The sequence below is a fragment of the Temnothorax americanus genome, unplaced genomic scaffold (genome assembly GCF_048541705.1).
Source record: "Temnothorax americanus isolate GAGA-0224 unplaced genomic scaffold, ASM4854170v1 Scaffold27, whole genome shotgun sequence".
Taxonomy (NCBI): Eukaryota; Metazoa; Arthropoda; class Insecta; order Hymenoptera; family Formicidae; genus Temnothorax; species Temnothorax americanus.
In genome coordinates this window covers 1,991,968-2,016,500 of record NW_027509411.1, presented here as the reverse complement: position 1 = coordinate 2,016,500, position 24,533 = coordinate 1,991,968, and the positions used below count along the sequence as shown (strand labels likewise).

Sequence of the window (24,533 nt, the reverse complement as noted above, 5' to 3'; positions counted from 1 at the left end):
TTAGTTAAATTAATTAATTCTTGATTAAAAAATTTTAAAGGTTGACATGAATGCATTATACCTTTTTTTAGTGCAACTTAATAATTGTTGAAACAACAAATTTTTTTCTCAATGTAAAAATTGAGTTTTTATATAAAGCACGCAGCAACGAAAAAGTAGAACGTCGAATTTGCAATATGTTTTATTCCATCATGATGAGCCTGGAAACATTTTGAGATCTCATAATAAATACTAAAGAGATGTCAATATATCGCGGTGTTCATTAACATATCGCAATCCGCATCAATTTGTTCAGCATGTCAGTTCTGTTCGCTGTACGGTAGTTTTCTAATCGCCGATATCTATCAGAGCAAGGGAAGAGAAAGAATAAAAGAAACCGCAGGGAATGGAATGAGGGTACATGATGGGACGAAAAGTCCATTAGTCGTTGCGATATGTTGCGACGTCCATCAAATTAAACACGGCTAATTAATGATTTCTCTAACATGCTGCGAAAGACGATCGCTCGCTGTGGCGATCGGAATTTATCATCTGTCGCTCTATCGTTGTAAAAAAAGAAAATAGAGTTGATTGTAGGGCCAGTATAATGTTTGGCAGTAAGTGTCTCATTAAGATTGGAATTATTCTATCGGAAAGAGATAATTAAGTATTTAATGACAATTAAAATTTGCAAATGAGATGTGATACAATTGATTATACATAAATTTCTGATTTGAAAAAAATAAACAATTTCGTAACTTGCCAGTGATGATTAACGAATATATTTCAATTTTTTCAACTTAACTGGCCACAATTTTGTACAAATCATAAATGGTGATTTGTACAAAATTGTGGCCAGTTAAGTCCAAAAAATTGAAATATATTTACTAATTTGAGTTCTTAAAATTTTATATTCTAAAATTTACTTTGTGTTCAAAGAAGATAACATTTCCTTTATTCTTTTATTCTGACCTACTCAATACTTTTTAAAACTGTTCATTAAAATTTGTGGATTAATGTGGATTGTAACGCATCGATTACAAATATTAAATTTACGTATATATATATTTCTTATGTATCTTGCTAGCAAATAATTTTGTCCCCTTGTGATATATTTAGCAGAATTAAAAGCGGTTATGCGCGTTATATTATTAGTCTTAGCACTTTTTATAAATTTCACGATCCATAGTATACTTCATATAGATGTTTTAAGAATTTTTAAAAGCAAAAAAATGTTAACTTTCTTGAAATATTTAATATATATACAAATATTTCAAATTATTTTTGAAAACGTTAATTATATCTTTCGATTTCTTTCGACTTCTCACGGATATGACAACAGCGACAATAAAAATGTGTCTTGTGTTTCAGATATTCATAATTGTCGTAATAACAGGCTTTCTCAGATGATATATTGTATAATGGCCTATAAGCATACGCAAAGTCTGTACATGAGAAGTCATATGACGATGAGATCGGGTAGCGTAATTTGTAATTAGCGAATACGATTGTGGCACGATGGAAAATCTATAATTGAGATTCCGCGATGCAAATAAATTTACGATTATGAGTTATTTTCTGTGATCTTCCATTTTACATCAAACACTTTGGAATTTTTCCTCACTCGTGCTTGGAATACATATCACGATAATGATATAGATCAAATGAAGTAATTTACACGTGAAATAATGTATGCTCTTAGCGTATTTGCATCTTTAAATATTTACTGATAATGAGTATTCTTATATACTTCTTATATTATTTCCTAATTATTGTTACATTAAGAACAATTAACACAAATTCTTTAATTATCTTCACTTATTAATTAAAATTATAAACGTATCGTGAACAAGCAAGCTTACATTTAAGGAAATGGTTGGTTCAAGACCGACAGTAGCTTATTGCAGTTGCCAGAAGTGAAAATCTCTTTTGCGACGAAACGAGAGCGATCATCCCGCTCGTAAAACATATCTCGCCGACATTTTGCGTTTTTTCAACGCAGTTTTACTTTGATACAACGTCGCAATTACGCGGAACGAGAATCGAGACTTTATTTTCTTGCACTTCGTCGTGTCGACGGCTAATTGCATACGAGAACGACGATCATTTTCCGCGCTCGCAGCCTCGGGATCTCTTCTGCGCGGTATTTTACGGCACTTTCTTTTCCTGCACGGGAATTTCATGGACCAGGTGATAAATTCAACACTGCGCATTTTCTCGTTCTGTTTTTCGGAAACCTATCGTTAAACTCTGCTAATTGGTTAGAGATGTTGAAGATGCATCTGACGTTATTATATATATATATATATATATATATATATATATATATGTATATATATATACCAAAACAAAACGTAAAAACACATATTTATATGAAAAATTAGAAATTTGAAGCAAAAGAATAATATGCTGACATAAAAATGGATTAATAAAATTTTCAAATATCGTCCTAAACAAAATCTTTTGCTATTTTTTTTATATTTAATTTTTTATATTAATTTTTTAGCTTAAATTTTTGCATTGTATATGTAAATAAATAGCATTTCACACTTTATTTATATATTAATTGTATAATGTTAATTGCACCAAATTATAATTGCATAAATTATGCACCAGTTTTAAATATAGTGCAGTTTCCTAGTTAGTCGTGACAAATTATACCAATCTCCGAAGAATTAATGCAGCAAGCATTAACAAATTGGCATCAGACATTAAGAGTTAAATCGTTCGAAATGTTTGACTTGATTTACACATTGTCGATTAAAAAAGTTTCAATGTCTGTAATGTCTTCACAAAGTTGAAAGCCTTTATTCTTAAACGGAGTAATCGTCCCGTTAACTTTTCTCGCGCGTTATTTGTTAATGCCACATAAGCACGGCAACGAATGCGACTCCAGGGATGCATGAGATTACGTTGTTGGCAGATTTTGTGGTCGAGCTCAGTCATTAAGGGACGCCGTATAATTTCTAATGTCGGCGAGATGCACAATATTACATGAAGTGAAGTCATTTGGCGCGCGCCGGGGCGCACATAAAACGTGGCGAATGTACGTCGTGGCGAATACGGCACTATGTAACATGATATCCACCATACATCGTGAGGAAATCAGATCTCAGACATGAGGAAGCAGAAGATAGCAGGTTCGATGTGCACTGCCTCATTGTTCAGCGAAAATTTGCTCAAATGTTGAAAATTATCCCGACTGTTGACTGCAACATGATTTTTTTATAGTTTTCTAACATAAAGGTGATAATAAAATAATAAAACAAAAGTGACAATAAACAAATAATATGTGTCTTCATAAAATTAAAAAAAGTAACGAATGAAACCAAGAAGTTAATATAATATTATAAAACACACACATATACACATATCCTGTAAAAAGATATTTAGATTTTCTATACGCTTAATCTCGTATATATGTGCTAATTAATTTACAATTAAAGGTGTTACTCTATTAATACAATTTACGAAATATAAATATATTAAGTGGCGAGATGACGGATCACGAGCGGTAATATTTCACGCGGCGTATATATCTCCGATCGTCGTGTCAATGCTGTAATTGAATTTCCGTATGACAATTAAGTCTTGATTCATGTGACTCGTCATTAATCTATTTGTGACGTTTATACGTGAGATCGTACGTGAGGATAATAGATAATATAATAGAATCGTGGAGACTGCCAATTTTTTTCTTTTTCTTTTTTCTATGGCTCATTATATATAGTTATCTCGAAAACCTGATCTTCGTTACAATCGTGATCCTCCCATATGTGGTGCCGCATGTCGAACTCGTGATCATGGTTTCTGGGTTATTGCCCAATTATCCGTTTATCTGGCTGGGTCTATAATGATCCGATACTAATCATCTCTGTGCGGTATGTACTTCTTTCGCCGCGCATTGTGTCGAGCTTGTTCGCTTAATTAAAAAATCTCGCGGATGGCACATTTTCTTATATTCTCCCCATTACCGCTGCCCATCGCTTCGTTCTTCCGCTTTCTATTGCTTTCACTGAAGGAATTGCTCGCGGTTGGGCGTAGTCATTAAAAAAGTAATATTTCATTAAAAACGCATCGGCTTAGGTATCAAGGAATTTGGAAATAGTGTTGTGAGCCGGAAGTAATAGCGGTTAGTAACGACGATCGCGCGGTTAGAAACAGCGAGCGGTTAGCAACACCGAAGGCAAGATTCGGCAATCGAAATACGTGTCGGATTTACGTATTCCTTAAGTGGCATTCTGGAAGATCACCTGAGGTTGCGCGGCCACTGATGACCGTGCAACCCGACCCCAGAAAGATACGCGATAGAAGGACCGCCGTTTCGATAAGCAGGCAGTCTAGACCGAAACGCGTACCGCGACCCGTGCGTGTGTTACTCGCTATACCTATATTCGCAAGTATAAAAGTACTTGAAATTACATATTTCAGCTCTCAAGATTTTGTTTCATTTGGAAATCGTATATTTTTTTTACTCTCTCGTGTTTCAAATCATCTCAAAAGATATTTTGAAAAGCGCAATATTCGTAGATGTGTATATACGCGGTGAGCGACGAGATGTTGATGTAGAGGCGTGTCGGCGGGTGTGCTGGTGAGGTGAACTCTCGAGGTCCGATCTACAAGAACCGCAATGCAAGGGAGTGTAACGGCTTCAAGGACGAGCGTGCATACGCGCCGGCTCTCCCAGGAAACTGCTAACCGACATCCGCGAGGACACACGCGTGTGCATCTGGCTCGCTCGGCTGGGCCGCGCCGCAAAAACCAGTTGCCGCCGGCGCGGTCTGAATCGAAGAAGTGTAGGTGAGGGAGAGGGGGGGAGAAGGGGAGATCCTCCTGAAGGATGGAGGACCGTGGATTCTGCTGCCTACGGGGCGGAGGGAAGACGCGGTTAACGAAGGTACGTTCCTGACCTGAAAAGCGCGCACTTCCTCCTTTTCGTCTCTTTAACGTTGCGACGTTGCACGGCTCGGCGGCGACTCGTTCCGCAAATAATACGATATTATGCGTTTACGGGTGATTTATGGGGCGCTTATGATACGTTACGTTATTTTTCTGTGGTGCGATGCTATAATAGAGATATTTCGTTGCGTAAATCCGACACGTGCGAGTGTCGCAATGTCGCTTCTCGCCGCTGCGCGAATATCGCTCCCGATAATATATATCGTAATCGAGTTTCTTAATATCGTCGGTAACAGTCGTCGTAACGACGCGAATAATAAAAAGTAATAATACGTCCGTTATCGAGTTGTTAAAGATAATTAAAAATCCTGTAACTGTGCCGCGAATGTCGAAAAATGCGTTATCCCGCGGCGCAATTGGATACAATTACAATGCACAATATTTTGAGATGCGAAAACTCCGCAGCGTAATTTATTGGAAGCGCAATACCGGAAGAAGTTACGAACGGTTATTTTCTCAACTTTCCTCGCAGTTTTTATTGCTCTATACTGCAAGCGACGGCGTTTGGCAAAGACGATCGTTAACGTAATCGTTTCGTTCTGCACCAACGATGCGACGAACGATCGACAGTAACTCGAAAAGATGCTACTAAATTTCAATGTGGTTATTCGACAATCAAGTAACATTTGTCGATTTGATGATCATCAAATGGCAAGGCGTCATTAAATAGTTAAGTAATGGCATATACCACTTGCCGTAATATAAACGTAAATTGACAATTAAACGACTGGGAACTTTCAACTAGTATCGATTGATTAACGCGGCAACATCCGATTCAGCATAATAATGACCACGTCCATTATGTTCTCACTTTATACAAGCTATATATTATATTTAATAGCCGCGGTCTTTGTTCCCACTATGCTGAGAAACAATTCATTGATGCAACGAGGTCGGCAAAGCGTTTTCTGCGTTTTACGTTTTCCGTTGAGGCGTATTTAATTCGCGATTTTCGAAATTTAATTCGATCAAATTTAATTTATTATCTATTACAAAATAGAGCATCTGATACATCTAAAAATTTCTATCAGATATAAATAAGCTCCATGGAATAAACAACGGAATAAAATTTTCATAAGCAATTGGAATAATAATTTAACAATTGCAGTTTGATAAAAATAGTGATTTATTTGACATTGATGCGATATTGCGAGATCTTTCTCGTGCACATATTTAAATGTTTAAATCGTTCAATAAGAATCTTATTTTTTTTAATTTTCTATTTTAATTTGACGGGAAATATGAGAATTTTGTGGATACATAAGTACCGAGAGCGCGCCATTGCACTTAACACGCAGCAAACCCGACGACTGCAGGTAATTTTGTTTTTACGAGCGATCGGTTTCACGATCCTTGAGCGTGCTTAAAGCGGCAAAGGAGAAACGACGTAAGAGGTGTTCCTCCTCCGGACGCGATCGGAAACGTCGAATGATCTTTGGTGGCATTGAAGGCGGACGGTTGGATTACGACGGCAGCGATCGTCAACGTCAGCATTTTCACTTATGGCAAGGACATTATTATAATGACTCATATTTATTGCGTATAAAAAATATTTGTATACATATTAAATAAATATATAGTAAATTTATTTCGGAACTTATATATATATTTTATAGAAAAGTCGACTGTTTTGAGTAATACGCATATTGTTAAAAAAAACCAAATTTATATATTAAAATATATTTTAATATATATCAATTTTTTTTATTACATGCACGCAATTAATTATAATTACAATTAAGTATAATTATAAGTCTAATAATTACAACTTTATTATACTACTATAGTATATAATTATAGTTTTTTTTTAAGATTTCAGTACTTTATGATAAGCGTTACTACATTATTAGTAATGTAATAGTAACTCGATATGGAATGCTGTGTATATACATTAGCGCAAAATATCGCTGTTACTGTTACACTGTTTTTCTTCCTGTCACGTGCAAACAGTTACACCATCTTGTGAACAATGATATTGAGCTCGGCTCTGTCTTTTTGCGATTTTAGAAATCGAGCTTAAGGACACTCGATCGAGGATGAAAACGATTTGTATAGTATAGATATGCTTTTCCGCAATGAAGACAATGTAATCTCTGTTTCAAAATATCCGAGAAGAAATCAACACTTCTCACACTGCACTAGATAGTATATTTTTCTCGGAATATTCTATAAAAAACAGACTGTTTCGACTAACGCATTGCTTTTAAAAAGGCAATAAAATTTATATAAAAAAATATTTTGACATATTATAACCCTATTCTTTAAAATTTCACATATGGAAAATATATAATTATAATTATTGGACTGTAAAGTAAATTACGACAATATCTCTTTATATTATGAGTCATATTAAACTTCATTAACTTCTCGCAGCTGCATGTAAGCATATAGCAGCATCTTTTCGTATTTATAATCAATTATTGAATTCAACGTACATATCAACTGATTTTTTTAATTACTATATTTTTTATACGAAATGACATCGTTTAATATCGATATTAAGAGATGTCTCCCCATTGTGATTTCATCGCGAGGTTACGAACATTTGACTGCAGTCGGCCGGTATTCTTCCCGGCCATTAAGATTAGCAGGTCAGATCGGATTCCGTTGCAAATGATAATTGAGTCTTCGTGAACACTTCAATTACTTCTTTTTGCTGGGCGTTGTCAAAACGTCTCAGGATGTCGCGGCCTCTCGATGCGGCGTTAACGATAATGTAAATCGCGCTCTGTTGCGCCGGGAAAAGTAATGACCGCGGTGATCGGCTATCAAGCGGTCAATTCCCCGGTCAATTGTTCTCTGCTGCTCCGTATTTCAAAGCGAGGAACTTATGACCGATGTGCACCTAACAAATGTTACCGGACCGATTCGCCAATAGTTTTGCCAGCGCGCGAATTCGTGCGGAGAAAATCGAAGACGAAGTCGCTGCCGGGCAGACGATAGCGATCTAGAGAGGAGCGAACTATGAGGAAGATCGAAAAATTGGAAAAAAAAATTACGTGAAACGCGAAGAATGCGATCTCTATATTTGGACGTGCGCTACATTTTGAAGTATCGATAAAAAACATCCTTAATATTCGCAAGCAACATATATAAAAAAAATTGCTCTACATCGACGAGATATTTCGTCGCGCGAGTATCTGGAAGTCTGAACATATTACTGGATGCAATATGAAGCGAATGCTTCACTTTGCAAACTATCGTGATTTCGATATTGCAACACGACGAAGTAGCGAAATCTACGTCAAATAGCGGATATTTTTTTTTCGAATGCGTCGATCACGTCGGTGTTGCACGACCCCGTTTTACTTGACTGAATAAACCGGTGCATAAAAATTTAGTCACGCAGAGAAAATGTTGACAATGGCGTTGATCTGCGATTGACAGACTAGGAAGCGAAGGATATGTTTTTACACTGACTCCTTGTCGTGAGGAATGATTTTCACGCGTCTTTCCGTGGACATATAATACATACAATGTGTTGTAATAAACAGAGCAAGCTGTTTTTGCTTACAGCTTTTTAAGTTTCAATATTGATATGAGTTGTTAATTGAAATCGTTGAAGACTGTTGATCTAAAAATTAAAATATGATAATATAGATATAGCGAAGAGACTCGATATCTTAGTATCCACGTGCATCACTGTCTAAAGGATCGGTTGTTCATCAATCGCTACGTCGTCGAGCCACTTGCATACGAAGACCGAAGCGATATACGTTCCGCGATACTTGTTATCGCCGCTGGATTACCGGATTATGTACTACACGGCCGACGAAAGAAAGCTTTCCTGGTAGATTCGCCGACCGATGTCGACGTGCCGTTGATAGCGTGGCTAAGATGTTGCGTCAACGATTACCACGAACGAAAGCGTCTCGCTCCGATAGAGAGGGAGAGGAAGCGTCGCGAAGAGCACGGGACGGAGGACAGGAAGGGAAAAGGGAAAGGACCTCGATCGATGTAAGAAACGCGAGGCGAGTAATATATACCGACGCCAATAAAGGATCGATAACGACATAAATCGAGATATACGGATGGGGCTACACGGGCGGTGCTTGTACGGCGGAGGATCCAACATGAGCGGCCGCTTATTATGTGCCCGAAGAACGGACCGCGGCCCGGGCAGGGTCGTATCATGGGTGGTCCGTCTGTATGCTAATCCGCATCCTCGCGCACGCCAGGACGGGAAATCACGCTTTACCGAAAGTTCAACTTTGTTTTAAACCGGCTCTTCGCTCCGCTCCGGGGCGAAGCAAGCACGCGCGCGCGAGAAAGTCGGATCGCTTGTAATTCATATCGGGCGTCAGCGCTTTGTGCATCGCGTCGTGACGGATTAGATTGTATCTGCATATCTCTGCGTATTATCGGAGCCTGTTGTCGGGATTGATATCGTCGCGGAGTGCAGAAGAAGCTCGTTTCGTGAACATAATTCACTCACCGTTTCGCAGAAACGTTGTCGAAATTTTTACGAGAAGTCATATTTCCTTCTGCTCTTGGTCATCCAATTTCGTGATGAGTAAAAAACGAAAGATTAACGTTTACAAACTGATTGTATTATATTTCATTGATCGAGACTGTAAACGGTTGGTGATTAAGATTTTTCAAGGAGGAAATTTTGAAGCAAGTATATTAGATCGACATCACTCGCGATTGTCGGTTAATATTCGACTTTCTTTTACCGCGAAGCAGCTGATGGACGACGAAATACTAAGTTTTCACGGAAACAATCGGAATCTTTATATGCCTCGCTTTCACAATATCTCGTTTTTCTGCATGCGCTCGCGCCATTTCCGTCGCAATTTCCGTCTCATATGCTATCCGCGTCAATTTCAAGGGGGCGATAATTTAAAACGGCGCAGATCGGTAGCCGGTTGGTATCGTTCGCGTCTTTTAGAGCAACTTCTAAGAGCGGCAGATCGGCTCTGCTCTCGCATCGGCGTTTCCTGAACGCGTTTGCCTCGCCGCTCTTACGTAAGGTAGGCGTTTAAATGCAAATTCCAGCGCGATGGCAGAGAGACGGCCGAGAGTTTCCAGCTAGAGAAGCGGCCGATCGCTTTACCCCAGAAGCGATGGAAAAGAATGTCGCCCCGTAGCTCTAACGCGCGGTTTCGAAAGGCGTTCCGTCGACTCGCGCGCGCGAACCTCCCGTACGGTCATGCAAGTTATCCGAGAAAAATACGTCCGGCTTGGAATTTTTCGTCCGCGCGACGGATCATTTTATTCGCGAACATATCATGGCGTTAGATCAGATTATAACACTCTGCTGAACTAAGGAAAATACCTAAAGCTTGAGAAACGTAGGAATAATATTATGGCAAGGTTATAACAACACGAGCGAAGCAACTTACAACGCGACGGAATAAGTGTTGCTTTAGCAAGTGGGATAAACTCATGATGTTGTAGCCAAAAATGAATTATAAGACAGTTAACAGAGTTTTTTTTTGTAAGAGATACAATGATTAATTATCTTGAGCAAAAAAGCAGCATACCGGGAAAACGAATGAGACAGGAAATTCGTTGTTGTTCTCATTTTAATACATTATTTTTAAACAATAGAACTTTTATGCGAATATTATGCCGGATATTTTTAGTCAACAGTGTACATAAAAAAAAATATTCAATTTATTATTATGTCCGAATTTCTTATTTACAGTCAAAGAGATTTATTTCACTTTTGTGGATAAGTATTTAATTCGTACTTTAATTGCAAACCAATTTCTCACGACCAATCGAATCCTAACAGCGACCTTAATCTGACCCATTAGAAAGATGATCTGTAATTACTCTTGGTTCTCACACATGTAGACTGACACGTTGTACACGCTTGCGTGATTCATCGTCCGTTAGTGTACATCGGACTTAATGATAGCGCTATGCGATGTTTCCAAAGGTGGAGGTCGTAGGTGAGAAACGATTTAATTAAATCGTCGGCTCGCTCGTGTCATCGTCGAGTTCGAACGTGGGCAAAACAAAAGGACTGCTCGTCGGAACGCGGAAGAGATGTCGAGGCATCGTAATATTATATCTTATCGCGAGATAAGGTCATTGCTCGAACATTGTATGCGTAACTCGTAGAACATCGGATAACAACATCCGAAAAACATTGCGACCAATCTTTTAAGATTATACAATTTTATTTCTGTACAAAATTTAAAAAATCTTATTGCCCTATTTTTTTCATTGACTAATTTTTTTAAAAAGTTCAGCAAATTGACATTTTGTTAGCGAAAATTTGAACGTACAACCATCTTTTCCTTATAACTTTTATACGTTTAAGCGTTAAACATTTAAATAATAAAAAAATTTATTAAAACGAGGCATATATTGGGTTTTTTTTGGAACATCGCGACTACTTACATTAGTATTGTTTCGTAAGGGAAAGGTACCAATACCCAAACATGTACCTATATCCGAACACCTTTATTATTTATAAGTATAACGCGAATTAAAATCAAAGATAAAAGTATTTTTTCTTGTAGTTTGAAACTTCAGTTATAATATCCAAACGTTTATTTTCATAAATTTATATTTTTTTAAAGGTATCCAGACACAGATACGTGTTCAGAGGTATATTGGTATTATACATTTCCTATGCTTAAGTGTTCGGGTATTGGTACCTTTCCCTTATATGCGTAACAATTTATAATCTTGTTATAAGAATTTGAATCTTTTACTTGGTTGATCTGTATAAAATAACTTTATTCAAGCAAGTTTTCTTCGTTTAACACAATTATCATTTCAAGAATTCCACGTTGAAATAATTGAAGATATTTTGAATCAAGAATATTCTTTTTTTTTGTGTATGTAGATCAATCGTCTTCTATATTCTCGTTATCTTCTTTTTTCCACGACCTAACGTTAACACGGAATATTCCGTATCCCGAGGGCGGAGCAATGAGTCAGGAATCGAGAAATCGGGAATTGTCCGGTGCGACGCTGTTGCGGCCGCGCGATAATCTCGAGTAGTTAAGGGAAAAAATGATCAGCCCACCGTTGCCTAGGTGTCACGTGCACGCTGTGTAGGCAGAAGGCCGGGTCGGTTTGGTATCGAGTCTTTCGGACACAGGTCGTAATGTCTCCCGGCGAAGGAATGGATACGAGAGAGGAAGGAATCTCTCTCTCTCCCCTGTCGTATTATACCTACGAAACCATCGTCGCGTGGGAGAGAAGACGATAGGATCTCGGTGAAGATCGACTTACAGCTTCCGTCGCATCTGACAGAGCACCATGTGCACGATGTCGACTCCGAGGGATAAATCAATAAATAGATCAGCGAATTCCCACGCCTGCCATCCTCGCGAACATAGCGCAATGTCCCACGAGGAGAGCGGTACGTGCCTTCCTCCTCCATCTCAAATCTAATTTCTTGAGACGGTTTGAGCGGTTTATAGGTGACATTTTTAAAAAGAAACCAAGTACGCTATTATCTAATAATAATATCTTTCCTGTTAGTTCTCAAATATAATTTATTACTTCCGCGTCAAAACTTTAACAAAGCGTTTTATTTAATACGTCGCATGAGGAGATTGATAACTTTCTCGACGTAAATCTGCTAAAGGCAATACGCTCGTTACTTTTGTTACAGCATTGAGCATTCGCGTATCTTCGGGGATGTTGCAATCAAAACTTGACTCTCGCCGGTGAAAATAAAAAATGGCGCTCGTCTAAATTCCTCGCGACCTAATTGGTTCTAGCTCCAGACCAGACATTAGCGTACTAATCTGTATATTTCGCCATCGCGTCATGCACAAAATATTATATCATGCTTCGTCATGATTCTCTCGTTGTTTGTGAAGGAACCGTAAAGACGCTTCATAACCGATCACGATATTCGACTTTTTTTGACACGAAACCTGATTTCGCAAACTACTCGTAGTAAATTAATTAAAGGTTTGATGCAGCAAAGCATTGTGCGGCTCTTTGTGAAATAATTCGACACACAACGACATCAGACGTTTTTATAATTGCGGAGCATTTTACACTCAGCGCGGAGAATTAAATTAATTGAAGCCAATTTAGTTTTGACAATTTAAGTAGATAAATTTAAACCATTATAATCAAAGAGTCGAATCGAATTTACTCTAGTTAATAAAAATCTATGATCGAAACGCTAAACGTTGCTTCTAACGAAAGAGAAAATTTTATGTCTGATGCATCAGTCATGTGCTATTGCAGTACATAGAGTGATGTTTCAGCTGTTGCGATCCAGAAAATATCTATTGCTTCCCCGAGAGCGAAGACCTCTTCTTAAGATTATGATTATAACATCGAATTACAACGCAATATTGGACTCTAATAATTGTCTCACGATGCGGATGATTCGTTAATATATTTCACTTTCACTTTTGCGCGGTTTTAAAATATCGTCGTAACATCCACCGAAGCGTTTGTTATTAAATTTATCACTGTTGCATGACCGCGTCGTCTGCCGGAAGCAACAAACTACTGCATTTTATTGTATAAGTTAACTGCAAACTGATCCAGCAACATTCGCGTGAATAATTGTACAGATTAAAGATTAAGCCTTTTTACACAATGGATGTCCGATAAAGGTATACGTGTATCCGCGATGTGTATGCAGACCTTTGGAGAATGTTTCTCGTCTGGCATTATGAAATTTACACACCACGCCTCCGATTACCTCGGTTCGCGCCCGCCGTCTTGCGGCAGCGTTCTCGGTGCAATGCGCTCCGGTATTTCCGAAGGATTCTAAGAATGAACACTGGTATGCCCTGTTCTCTCGCACAAAGGAGCAAGGGTTAGCAGTGAAAAAACGAAGGATCGGCGAAGACAGAATAAGAGCAAAGCGCAGGCGTTCGTGAAATTACTTTACAAATTGCTCTAATACGAGCGAAACCAGCAACACAACACTGCTTCCGGTAAGGTACTTATCGTCTTTACTTTAAAAGCTTTAAGCAACCGAAAGAGAATTCAAAGCGGATCTGTTCGATAATTTTTAAATGGGTTACTCTAACACTTCTCGCTGTTTGCTGCCGAGATTTCTTCACCAAGCTCGAGTTTTAAAAATTGAATGCTATTACTGTTCAGTAATTTAAATGTCTTTAAAAATAGAAGAAAAATGAATGAGTTAAAATGGAAATTAAGACAGAATCAATAATAGACTAATTTCAATTTTAAACAAGATTTACAAGATAATAAAAAATGCATTAAAATGATGTATTTAAATTCCATGCATATTAGTAGTATTTAACGGTTATCATAATTTATAGCACAGGCGCATGCACACATTAAATATGTATAATTTAATAACATTAAATAGCAAAGCGTTTAAGATAAGATAAACATTTTTTATTTAAATAATATATATTAACTGTTTATAAAATTCCATGTTTTTCTCTTTAAAATATGTCACACGTATTATAATTATATACATATACAATAAAAAACAAAATAATATTGTTTATTATAATAATGCATAATTGCAGGTACGAACAGTTATGTATTATTCAAAAAACAAGAAACAGTGCGTTATGTATACACGCGGATATTATAAGCAGCATTAACTTTATATTAGAGTAAAAACTCGTGAGATTATTCGGCGTAATTGCAGTTACATCCTGTAGCATAGCTTCTCCTGGTATTTACATCCCATAAATTACGCAACCGAAGACTGTTATTTAGAGTAATTTCAAGTTGATCCATGAGTTCACTGTTGCACACCGGACGACATTATGCTACTATAATTTGGTCTTAATTAATTGTTTGTGAAATCTTTGACACATGATACTGTACATACTGCAGTTTAGTTACCTATTATAAATAACATAAACGTTTAATTTCAAATTGCAGGATGGAATCTTTAAAATTAAAATGCAAATGTGGAATCTCACAACGCGCAACGTAGTAAAACTAGGGACTGGGGCTAGATACAGTATAAAAATAATTTAATAATTATAACTTTAGTTTATATATTCTATTAAGAAGCATAAGACATAGCTCTGATTGATTAAAAAAATATTGTGTAATAAATTAAGAATTATGTTATTTATAACAAATGTTATAAAATGTAATTTAGAACTTATTTGGCAAGTTCATGCCGTAGTATAGTATTTATAGATATATTGTATAATATCTATTAATTACACGTTGCGCCGCTTGTTCTAATGATTTAGGTATCTCTATAATCAGGACTATTAAGTCAAGTTAGCCGTCTAATTGGCAGAATATCGGTTTGAGAGAGAGGCGTCGGAACCATTACTTTACAAAGCAATAATTAATAAGTGAGTGGAAACCATCCCCGATGCTTAATGACGTATTGGCCGAGTCCAATCGCTATTAGATCTTTATGGACGCGACAACAATTGGTGTCATATATCATTACATGATCAAGAGCAAATATTAAACTCGATGATACGATAAATCCCGAGTGCAACACAACGCTTACAGCATCAGTTGGAACAAAATCGACATCGACAGAAAGCTGAAATCAAGATGCATGTTAATTTCCAAAGCAATTTTTATTTAATAATTATACGTGTGATATATATATATATATCTCTCTCTCTCTCTAAATTTATATATTACTTGAGTTATTAATTCAAGTATAGATAAAATAAATATTTCAGTGAGGCAATACGATTTTTAAAATTATACGTATAATAAATAAATTAAAGTGAGATTAATTTAAGTTGCCAATGCGCATCGGCATGTTCGGAAATATGTTTGTACGGCATTCAAAACAGGCAGCCTTCTCGTACAAAGAATTCTCAGGAATGAGAAGAAGTCGAAGAAGAAGTTGACTGCCAACTGAGCAATTGGCTTGATTACGCCATTGTGCAGCAGCAGAAACACTTCTTTCGCGCTATTGTCCGGGTGTATTAAAGCGTTGCCTGTGTATCACGAAAAGTCGACGAACGCGTTGCACGGATTGCCCCGCGATTCGGATCAGTAGAAACTAGATCGCAGTCCATTCGTTCCGGTGTAGCGTTACAAATCGACGAGGGCAAGAGTGTTACCAATCGAAAGTTCCTATCATATCCGATCACTGAGTGACGAACCACGTTATAACGGAACATTTCCACTACGATATGCCGATCGTGATGGAAATTGCTCTCGGTTAAACGTCCGTATTAAATTCAGCGAGACTTCTTTTCGAGAAACGTGTGCATCATGCTGCAAGAATACAGACTCCAATTCCATGGAGCATTTTCCGCTCAGGATGTTCAATGAATATCCGTAGCAAATTTATTCCGCAGCGTCATCACAACTGGACAATGCAACGAGATATCATTATTTAGAAGGAGAGTCGTGGAATTGTGAAGAAATGTTTATAACATCCGGAATTTTGTTCGGAAAATGTTGAAATTTTTTATAGGCAATTTAGAATGACATGCATGAATATTTGATACAACTGTAATCCGTAACAATCATGATTGTGTATAATGTGTGCCAAATTTTCCAAGGTTTGATCATCCGCAAGCAATCTCATTCCGCGCTTCGCCAAATCAAAAGGCGTGCGCGAGCGAACTGAACCCTATAACGATCGCGTCGTTGTGTCGCCAGCGGCGGTCCAGCGTGCCCGCTTCCTTGTTTCTCGGGACCCGAGCATCGGACTCGGGCATGCGTTACACTTCTAATGACGCACCGCGCGGCATTACGTTCATCACGGAACGGCGCGGCGCGGCGCGGCGCGGCACGACGGGCGTGTACATACATGCGTGTGCGTATACGTGCGTCTTATGCGCGGGCAGGACGCGTGGCCGGCCAGCCGGCCGGCCAGCGGCGCGTTACTTTCACTCGATCTTGCTCGCTCCTGCTCGCTCGTAGCCGGTCCGCTCGATGCTCCTCTTCTCTCGCTCGAAACTCCTTCGGGCTCACAACAGCTCTCCTGAACTCTCCTCAACGGTGGCGCGGGCGCGCACCATCGTCGGCGTGCAGGCACCGTCCACCACGGTACGGCGTCTCCCTTCTCGCCTCGCCCCGCGATCTAATCTTAATTACCATTTTACTCTTCCTTTCGAGCAAGCTGCAGCTGCGGCAACTGCGGAAACGCAGGCCGCCGACTCGCCGGTTTACCTTTCATCCGCTCCTTTTTTACTTCGTTTTTTATTTCTTTCTCTCTGTCTCTCTCTCTCTCTTTCTCTCCCCGCCGAGTGGAGAACGCTCGTTCTCGAGATCGATGAGGTCGCCCACTGCGCGCGCGGGGGGGGGGGACGCAAAAAGACGCGCGTTTTAATTGCAATTTTTAACGCGTCGCGCCAGTGAAACGCGTTTTCGCGAGGCGGAAGAGAAACTTTGAGCCTGTAGGATGTGTTCGCGAACGAGTAGGTGGTGTACCAAATGTTTTTTATGCATTTTGATTGCACGGGACAATGGACATGTGATCACATCTCGAAGTGCTTTAGTTTAAATCGGTAGATCTACAATCGTTCCTATTTACACAATAGTTTTCGATTATTTATATACGTTTAGATATAGCCAACAAAATGATTTAATCGTAAATCGTCGAGAGCACAGACACATTTTTTGCAATTCTTTTTGTACGATTAGCATTTTTTATCTTTTATTTAATTGTACTCTAAACAGCATAAATTACGTTGCGTATGTGCAATGATTAATTAATGATACCATCTGTTTAAAAAAATTGTGATTTAATGTAATCTTTTTTTTTTAACGTTTTATAATTAAAGTATACATCTTATTGAACTCTATTTCGCAAGATCGCTGAAGAATCATGCTAAAGTCGAACGATCTCTTGATGGAATTTATCTCAAGATGCCGTTGTTTGGAAATATACATATTGCAAACGATGTGAACGCTACCCGATTTGTGGATTGGAACGATCCACCGTTAGCGAATTCGGTCATCTCGGCAGGTGGCTGGAAAATGAATTTCGCATCCGCGCTATCGCGAGCGTGCGTCTGTAATGACGAGTTTTGAGCGCGCCGGGTAGAAGCGGCCGAGATAGTTAGGCTAGGAGTTTTGCCAAGAGGTACCGCGCTTGAAGTTTCTATATATAGGAAACGAGAACGAGGTTTTTATCTTCGGTATATCCTGATACCGCGTGAAACTCTAGGTGTGCCGATGCAGCACGAAGCGAGCACTGTCCGATGCGCCAAATCGGTAACGATCACCCAATCCGCAGTAGATACGGCGCGAAGAGTCAGCCAACCGTGTCCTTTTAAAGAGTATCCTCCTAATTCGATCCCTCGCCTCGATTTGAATGTGTCTTCCTACATACATCTGAATACTGGCACGTATATCGCGTATACATAACGTATGTATATAAGAATATAAGAATGCAAAACGGGTTGTAATTAAAAGATGACATCTCGATGTACATCAAATAAATATGAAACAATACAGAGATATATTATCTTCAAAATGACACAATCAGTTTCGTGCACGCCAGCCTACATAAATAATAGCGTTTCGTATCGGCAAATTTTATACATTGATGCGCAAGCATCACACAAGTGTGGGTCCGCTTGAGCGGCGAACGGACGAGAGATCGTTCGCTCTGGATCGCGAAACCGGCGCCGTTTAAATTGTCGCGCACTGCCCGGGAGCTGATTCCGAGCGGCGAGTGGACGCCAGGAATCGGCGATCGAGAGTAGCGGCGCGTACACGGGATCCACACGATCGACGAGCGCGACGAGCGTAAGAGAGATAGAGCGCACACGCGTTGTGGGCGGGGTGGTCCAGAGAAAGCCTCGCGCGCACTCGCGGACCGCTCGCTCTCCGCGACCGTCGAGTGCGCTCTCGGCTACTCTCGTACGGGAGAGACACGTATGCACACACGCCCGTGCCACCGCGAGGCGTGTGCCGTTTTTTACTTTTAACTGTAAGGAATCGGCGGCCGCTCTCGGTCTCGCTTTACTCGCGTTTTAGACGGGACGGGCGAGAGAGAAGTCACTCTCTCGCGCGCGCGCCGACGATATCGGCGCGGACGAAACGCGGCGCACGTATAGTGACGCGGAGCGTAGTGCAAGAGCAGACACGCGCATTAAGCAGGAATGCGAAAATTAATTACTCGGGATACTCGACCGAAGGAAAAATCTGTAAGAGTAATAGGTGGGACTCTGAAATATAACTGGGATGGAAAGAGAGGGGATAGCATTAGACATTTCCAACGCAATTTATTTTTTACATTCCTTGAAGCTCACACACACACAATGTCCGATTACCTTCTTATTACAATAAAGTCTAGAAGCAGTAGAATTACTGTTTTTGTTAGTGTCCTTGCTTCGATTTCTTCAATTCCGCAGTTATAAAACAGCGCGAGATACTTTTAACATCGTTTACTTTTGTATAATCAAAATCCTTGATGAGATTAATGTGTTTACCTTAATATCTTAAATTCAAATATTTTTTAAACTAACGTTTTGAAACGAATTAATAATAAATGGATAATTCAGTTCCTGGTGACTATACGTACGTTTTCCATGGATGTTAGAATGCGGATTCTTGACTTTTTTCCGAGTATATAGAATAGAAATAGGGAAATAGCTCTCTCGCGAAGCAACATATGCAATAACATCCAATTAAATGTCATTATAAACTCTTGCGAATGACTTCAGAAGGAATCATGTCTCTTGAACAGCGATACGAAGAAGCTATAGTATTGATACTAAGCATTTATGCAATTTCCTTCTTCTAGAGAAATTCGGAAGCTGCGAAGTATCGTTTGAGAATGCATTTTTGTTGTATATAAGTAATCGAATAGCTCGGAAATTAGTAAAATAAATTTTGTGAAAAAATATATCTGTTTACTCGTGTAATATAATTTAAAATAGATAAATAATAGTATTATAATAAATAATAACATCGCAGTAAGAAATAATTATATATTAATCTAATAATATTTTTTTTAATATACTAACAAAATTTTGAATTTTTTAATAAAAAAATACACCTGCAAAATATATACTTCATTCGATTCGCATCTTCCATCAAGAAGAAGATTGAAGAAAGTTTATAGAAATGCGTCGCCATACATTCAATTCAAAGTCGCGTCAAAATTATCCGTATATAGGTTTTACCTAGCGACCGACAGCGTCAAGAAGCACTCCGAAGACATGCACGCACTTGCGTACGATGAAGTTACAGATCAGCCGGTCGGTCTAGTTTCTTCCACGGCTTATATCCGTGCGATGAAAGCGAAGAGACTCTCTCGTTTGGCCGTGGAAGGATTGAGCGATACTGGATACGTCGTTGGGCACGAAAGTAATATCGAAAGTGAAGCTGCCAACGACCGACAAAAAGTATGCGAGATACTCTCCGGATCCGGCCGTCCGTTTCCTCGATCATCCCATTAGACCGCTCGAAAGCGGATAGCCTGGCTAGCTGGACTTGACAGTTTCCGATAAAATCGAGATCGTATTCGCGCGCGTAATGATAGCTATTTAACCAGTCGCGATTGGAGCTTTAATACTAGTTGCGTCGCACTAAATAGTTCCATTTAAGGTCCGAGTGGATGCGGTTAAACTTAAATGCGTTCGACGGTTTCTCATGAGTATGATAGTTACTTGTCGCTCAATACAATCACGTGCTACCTAACGCTCAACAATTTCATTACATTGATTTTTATTTTAATATGCATTTATTTATAATTACATCTTATCTCGATTAATTATTTAGACAATATCCATTATATCTTTTTATCCTTTAAGAATCTTTTCCTAGTAATTACTCATAAAACATAAGCAAGTATTCTGCCATTAAACTGAGCGATATTGGAGATAATCATTGTTAGGCTATCATCTAATAAACTATCTGGCAATTTGTGTAACCCGTTCCAGTCATTAAACGACTAAACTCTAGTTATTATAGATATATTCATGTGCAATTGAGGTCAAAATTTATAGAACGGTACGGCTGTACGAAAAAATTTGACGATAATTTTGTGCAGCTTGTAGGGGTGTATACCTTATCATAACGTAACTAATATATTGCCAATTAAAATATAAAGTCATAAAGCCACTAGTTACGATCACTGCCGTGCTCCATTAATATTATCGTGTATTTTATTATTTATGTTTTTCAATTTACGTTTAATTACGTTTACTTTATAATTAAATTGCACTAAAAATTAAATGTGAGCAAACATAATTTAAAATAAATATATATATTTTTTCAAATAATAATGCATTTTCAAAATAATATATATTTGAGTGTAACATATATTTGTAGCGTTCATCCGTAATTATTTCACCCGCGATGAGTGAATCTGCTGGCGGCAAAGCGATAGAAACTTGTATGACTAATCGATTTAGACATCGCCTTGCGATTATACAAATCGTAACTGTATCATCGCGATTTACTGCGTCGTAAAGGTTCCGGAAAGCAACGGGTTAAAATTCTCGGAAATCTCTCTTGCGGCGGAGATTGCGACGTTTCTCACCGTCTTCCGTGGACATATAAATTTCGAAATATCCGGACCGGCTTGGCACGAATCGCATCGTTGCCGCGAATTACGCGGCAGTCCATAAATCGGCAAACTCCTAGCCGTTGATTGTGAGTTGCGGCAAACCTCTTTGGCGTATAGGAACGAAGGAAGTTGCGCATTTTCTGCGGGAAGCGGATTGCGCCGCCGGCGGCGGCGGTGGCGGCGGCGGTGATCGGTGGATCGTCGATCATTAGCTTCCTGCAGCAGCCTCGTTTCGAGGATGGAAAGTGGGAAGCCGCGCGCGGCGAACTTCTTCTATCGGGAGCATAATGCGCCGCACAAATTTGCCGCACGCGCGCCGATTATATGCCTGCGAAAGTCGGAGATGATTGTATAATGCGTTAGATGAATACGAAAATGGACCCCTTTATGCAAATTTCGCGCGGCATAGCGCATTAGCATTTAGCATTTGCTACGTCGCGTGCCACGTACCTATCTGTCTTCGGGCGCTACGCGAAACACTGCATCGAACAGTGAAAACGTCCAATGATTCTTCTCTGACCCCTAACGCATCAGGATTAATTGAGAATGTGTATGCATGAGACATATAAATAAAAGAGAAATCCGTTAAGTTTTAAATCTTACAAATATCTACCCACCATTTGGATAGATATCTCGGTAGCGATGGTAACGATCGCCATTATATCTTCGATCTGGACACCGAAGGCGATTATATACTCGTTCGCGCATGGCTCGGGTGATCATAACGCTGGTGGGATGTGTTCGAGGAAGCGCGCGAAGCGTGTCTCGAGCGTGACGCCGCTCGCGTTCATTTGCGCCTGCAGATCGCGAGAGTGCACCCAGGTGTGGACCAGCCTTAAGATAGTAGTGGTGTACGAGCTGTGGGATCGCGTGGCGGGCGGCAGTCGCGACCCACATCCCGGACTCTGGAGATAAAGTACTCCGAGAGTCCGCTTCCCGAGCAGCGGTTCTCATCGTGACCCCGCCTTTCCGTTATTTTGCCGTGAAAATTAACGACAGTTAACGAAAATCATGTATGAAAGCTGAGACACTTGACATTTCATTACGCAAAAGCGTTCTTCCAGAGATTGATTTACATTTTAGTTTAGATATAGAAATATTCTTGCTCCATATCACAGTTATCGGATGTTGATTGTTAAGAACGTGTATTTCCACATTTTATACTCTAGCATAAATAAATTATTATTGAAAAAAAATGGTTATACTCTCTAACTTATTATAACCGTTTTTGTTTTCAATAATAATGGATATTATAATTTGCAGATGAGATAATTTACATTAGTTTATTTCTTAAAATAATAACAACAATTTAAATTTGTCCATAATAAAAGAATGATCAACTTGTTCTTCCACAGACTTGCCATTTAAACTTCCGTTTCGTGGTTAGGCTTCTAAATTGCGATCCCCTGGAATCAGCTCAGCGTTGCGACGCAAATGACGGTCCGCTCCCTACATTTTTGAAGATGTCGGCCACCGTCGAGCGACCAGACCGCCCATACGTCCGCTCGCATTCTCTCTCCTCCTATGCTAGATAATGTGTGCACATACGAGGAAGAGAAGAAGTAGGGGGCGGCGAGAGTGGACACTTCTTGAGAGGAGAGAGAAGCGCTTTTGTATGCGTACGGGGAGGGGGAGGGGGGAGTGAAGAAGGGTGGAGGTGGAATTGCTGGACAGTATCTGCGTATGTCTACCAGTCTGGACGTGCCTTGGAGATCAGCGGCGGTCGAGTAGGATAGCCGCCGATTGCTATCGATGCATCTACGCTTCAGATTACGCCTCGGTTTCTCGACGTTCTCACCACCTCTTCCTTCTCCTCCCCTTTCTCCGTGAGCCTCCTGCTTGGCGCGCCATCACCACCGACACCACCGTCACTGCCACCACCATCGCCATCGTAACGTTCACCTCCCCGGAGAAGTTTGCACGCGTAGTCGCTTCGTTTTTTTTTTCGTCATCGTCGTACGACATTGTGTACTTATCGCCTCCAGGAAGAGACTCGCGCGTGCTTGTGGTAGCGAAGGACTTCCGGAAGTTCCGGCTATCGTGCAGCGCAAAGATAGAATTTCTTTTTAATGCAAAATCGAAATCTTCCAGGAGTTTGGAGTGATTCCGCTCATTATACTCATTACTTAAATATTGCAATAATTTACAACATTTAATCATATTATTGTCAATAAATCGAGATAGAAATAATAATGCTGTCTAAAAGAATGTTATAACAAAAATGTTGAATTTCTAATTATTATCATATAATTAGAATATATATTTTTATTTCATTACATAAAAAAATAAAGATTATACTTTACTATACATTATTCGAATGCTTATAATTATGCTAATATATTAATTAATTTATCACTCCCGCTTTATTAATATCGAAGAGATTTTATTGCTATCGAAAACAGGGTTAGGATAATGAGCGAGTACATTTGCATTGCCACGGAACTTTCTCCTCACATCCTCGCTGTGTATTTCTTCGTCGCCCCTTTCTCTTGCTTCCTCATCATCATGTATGCTTTTATTTCGCTTTTCGCCGACGGCCGACGGCGGCGCTTGAGATAGTGTTAAATTATTAACGCGTCCGCCGCCAGGAAGAAACTCACGCACCGACAGCAATTCTTACCTCCCGCTAGGCAAACTTAACGTGGTGGTGAGTCGAGCTCGCTTCCGGGGCTACTTCGCGTCCGATATGCATCGCGCCGCGCGGAAGTTCTAGCGATGCCGCCTCTGCGGTTTCGTATCAGCCTATCGGGCTTTCGACGGGTTCTTGAATGATGCTCGATATCATTTTTTTCTTTCTTTTCACGATATGAGATATCGAGATACTGCCGGCTTCCGGTATTTTGTTCCGGCAAGCATGAAAATCTATTCGCGTGAATAATTAAAGATCGATTCGCATTTTATATCGATGTTTACGGTGTTGTAGCATATCGGGAACCCTAGGTCGTAATTTATATTTTTACGAACTGAAATTCTTATTTTAAATAAGAATCTTTTCTTTCAAAATGGTATGAGCTGAGTTAGTTATCTTTTAAGAATTTTTAATTGACGATAATTAAAATTTTGCTTAGGAACATTCGATAATGATACGTTATAAATACAGTAATTGCGCGAGTTGTTTCACCTGCGGTATGTACTTTACGCGACGTCGCGGAAGATCACCTCGCCACATCGCGCATCGGTCGAAATAGATAGTGCGGACTCGTGGCAC

The 24,533-nt window shown here is 39.4% G+C and overlaps 2 long non-coding RNA genes across 2 annotated transcripts in view; one reads left to right on the top strand and one right to left on the bottom strand.

Moving 5' to 3' along the window:
- The window catches only part of LOC143899383 (uncharacterized), a 138,650-nt gene that overhangs the window by 15,994 nt on the left and 98,123 nt on the right, over positions 1-24,533 (top strand). The gene's annotated exons all lie outside the window — the stretch shown is intronic.
- Positions 20,556-22,903, bottom strand: LOC143899382 (uncharacterized). Its single transcript, XR_013257471.1, has 3 exons — positions 21,943-22,903; positions 21,776-21,847; positions 20,556-21,653 (listed from the first exon to the last, which is right to left on the bottom strand). It is a non-coding gene; the product is annotated as an uncharacterized LOC143899382 (long non-coding RNA).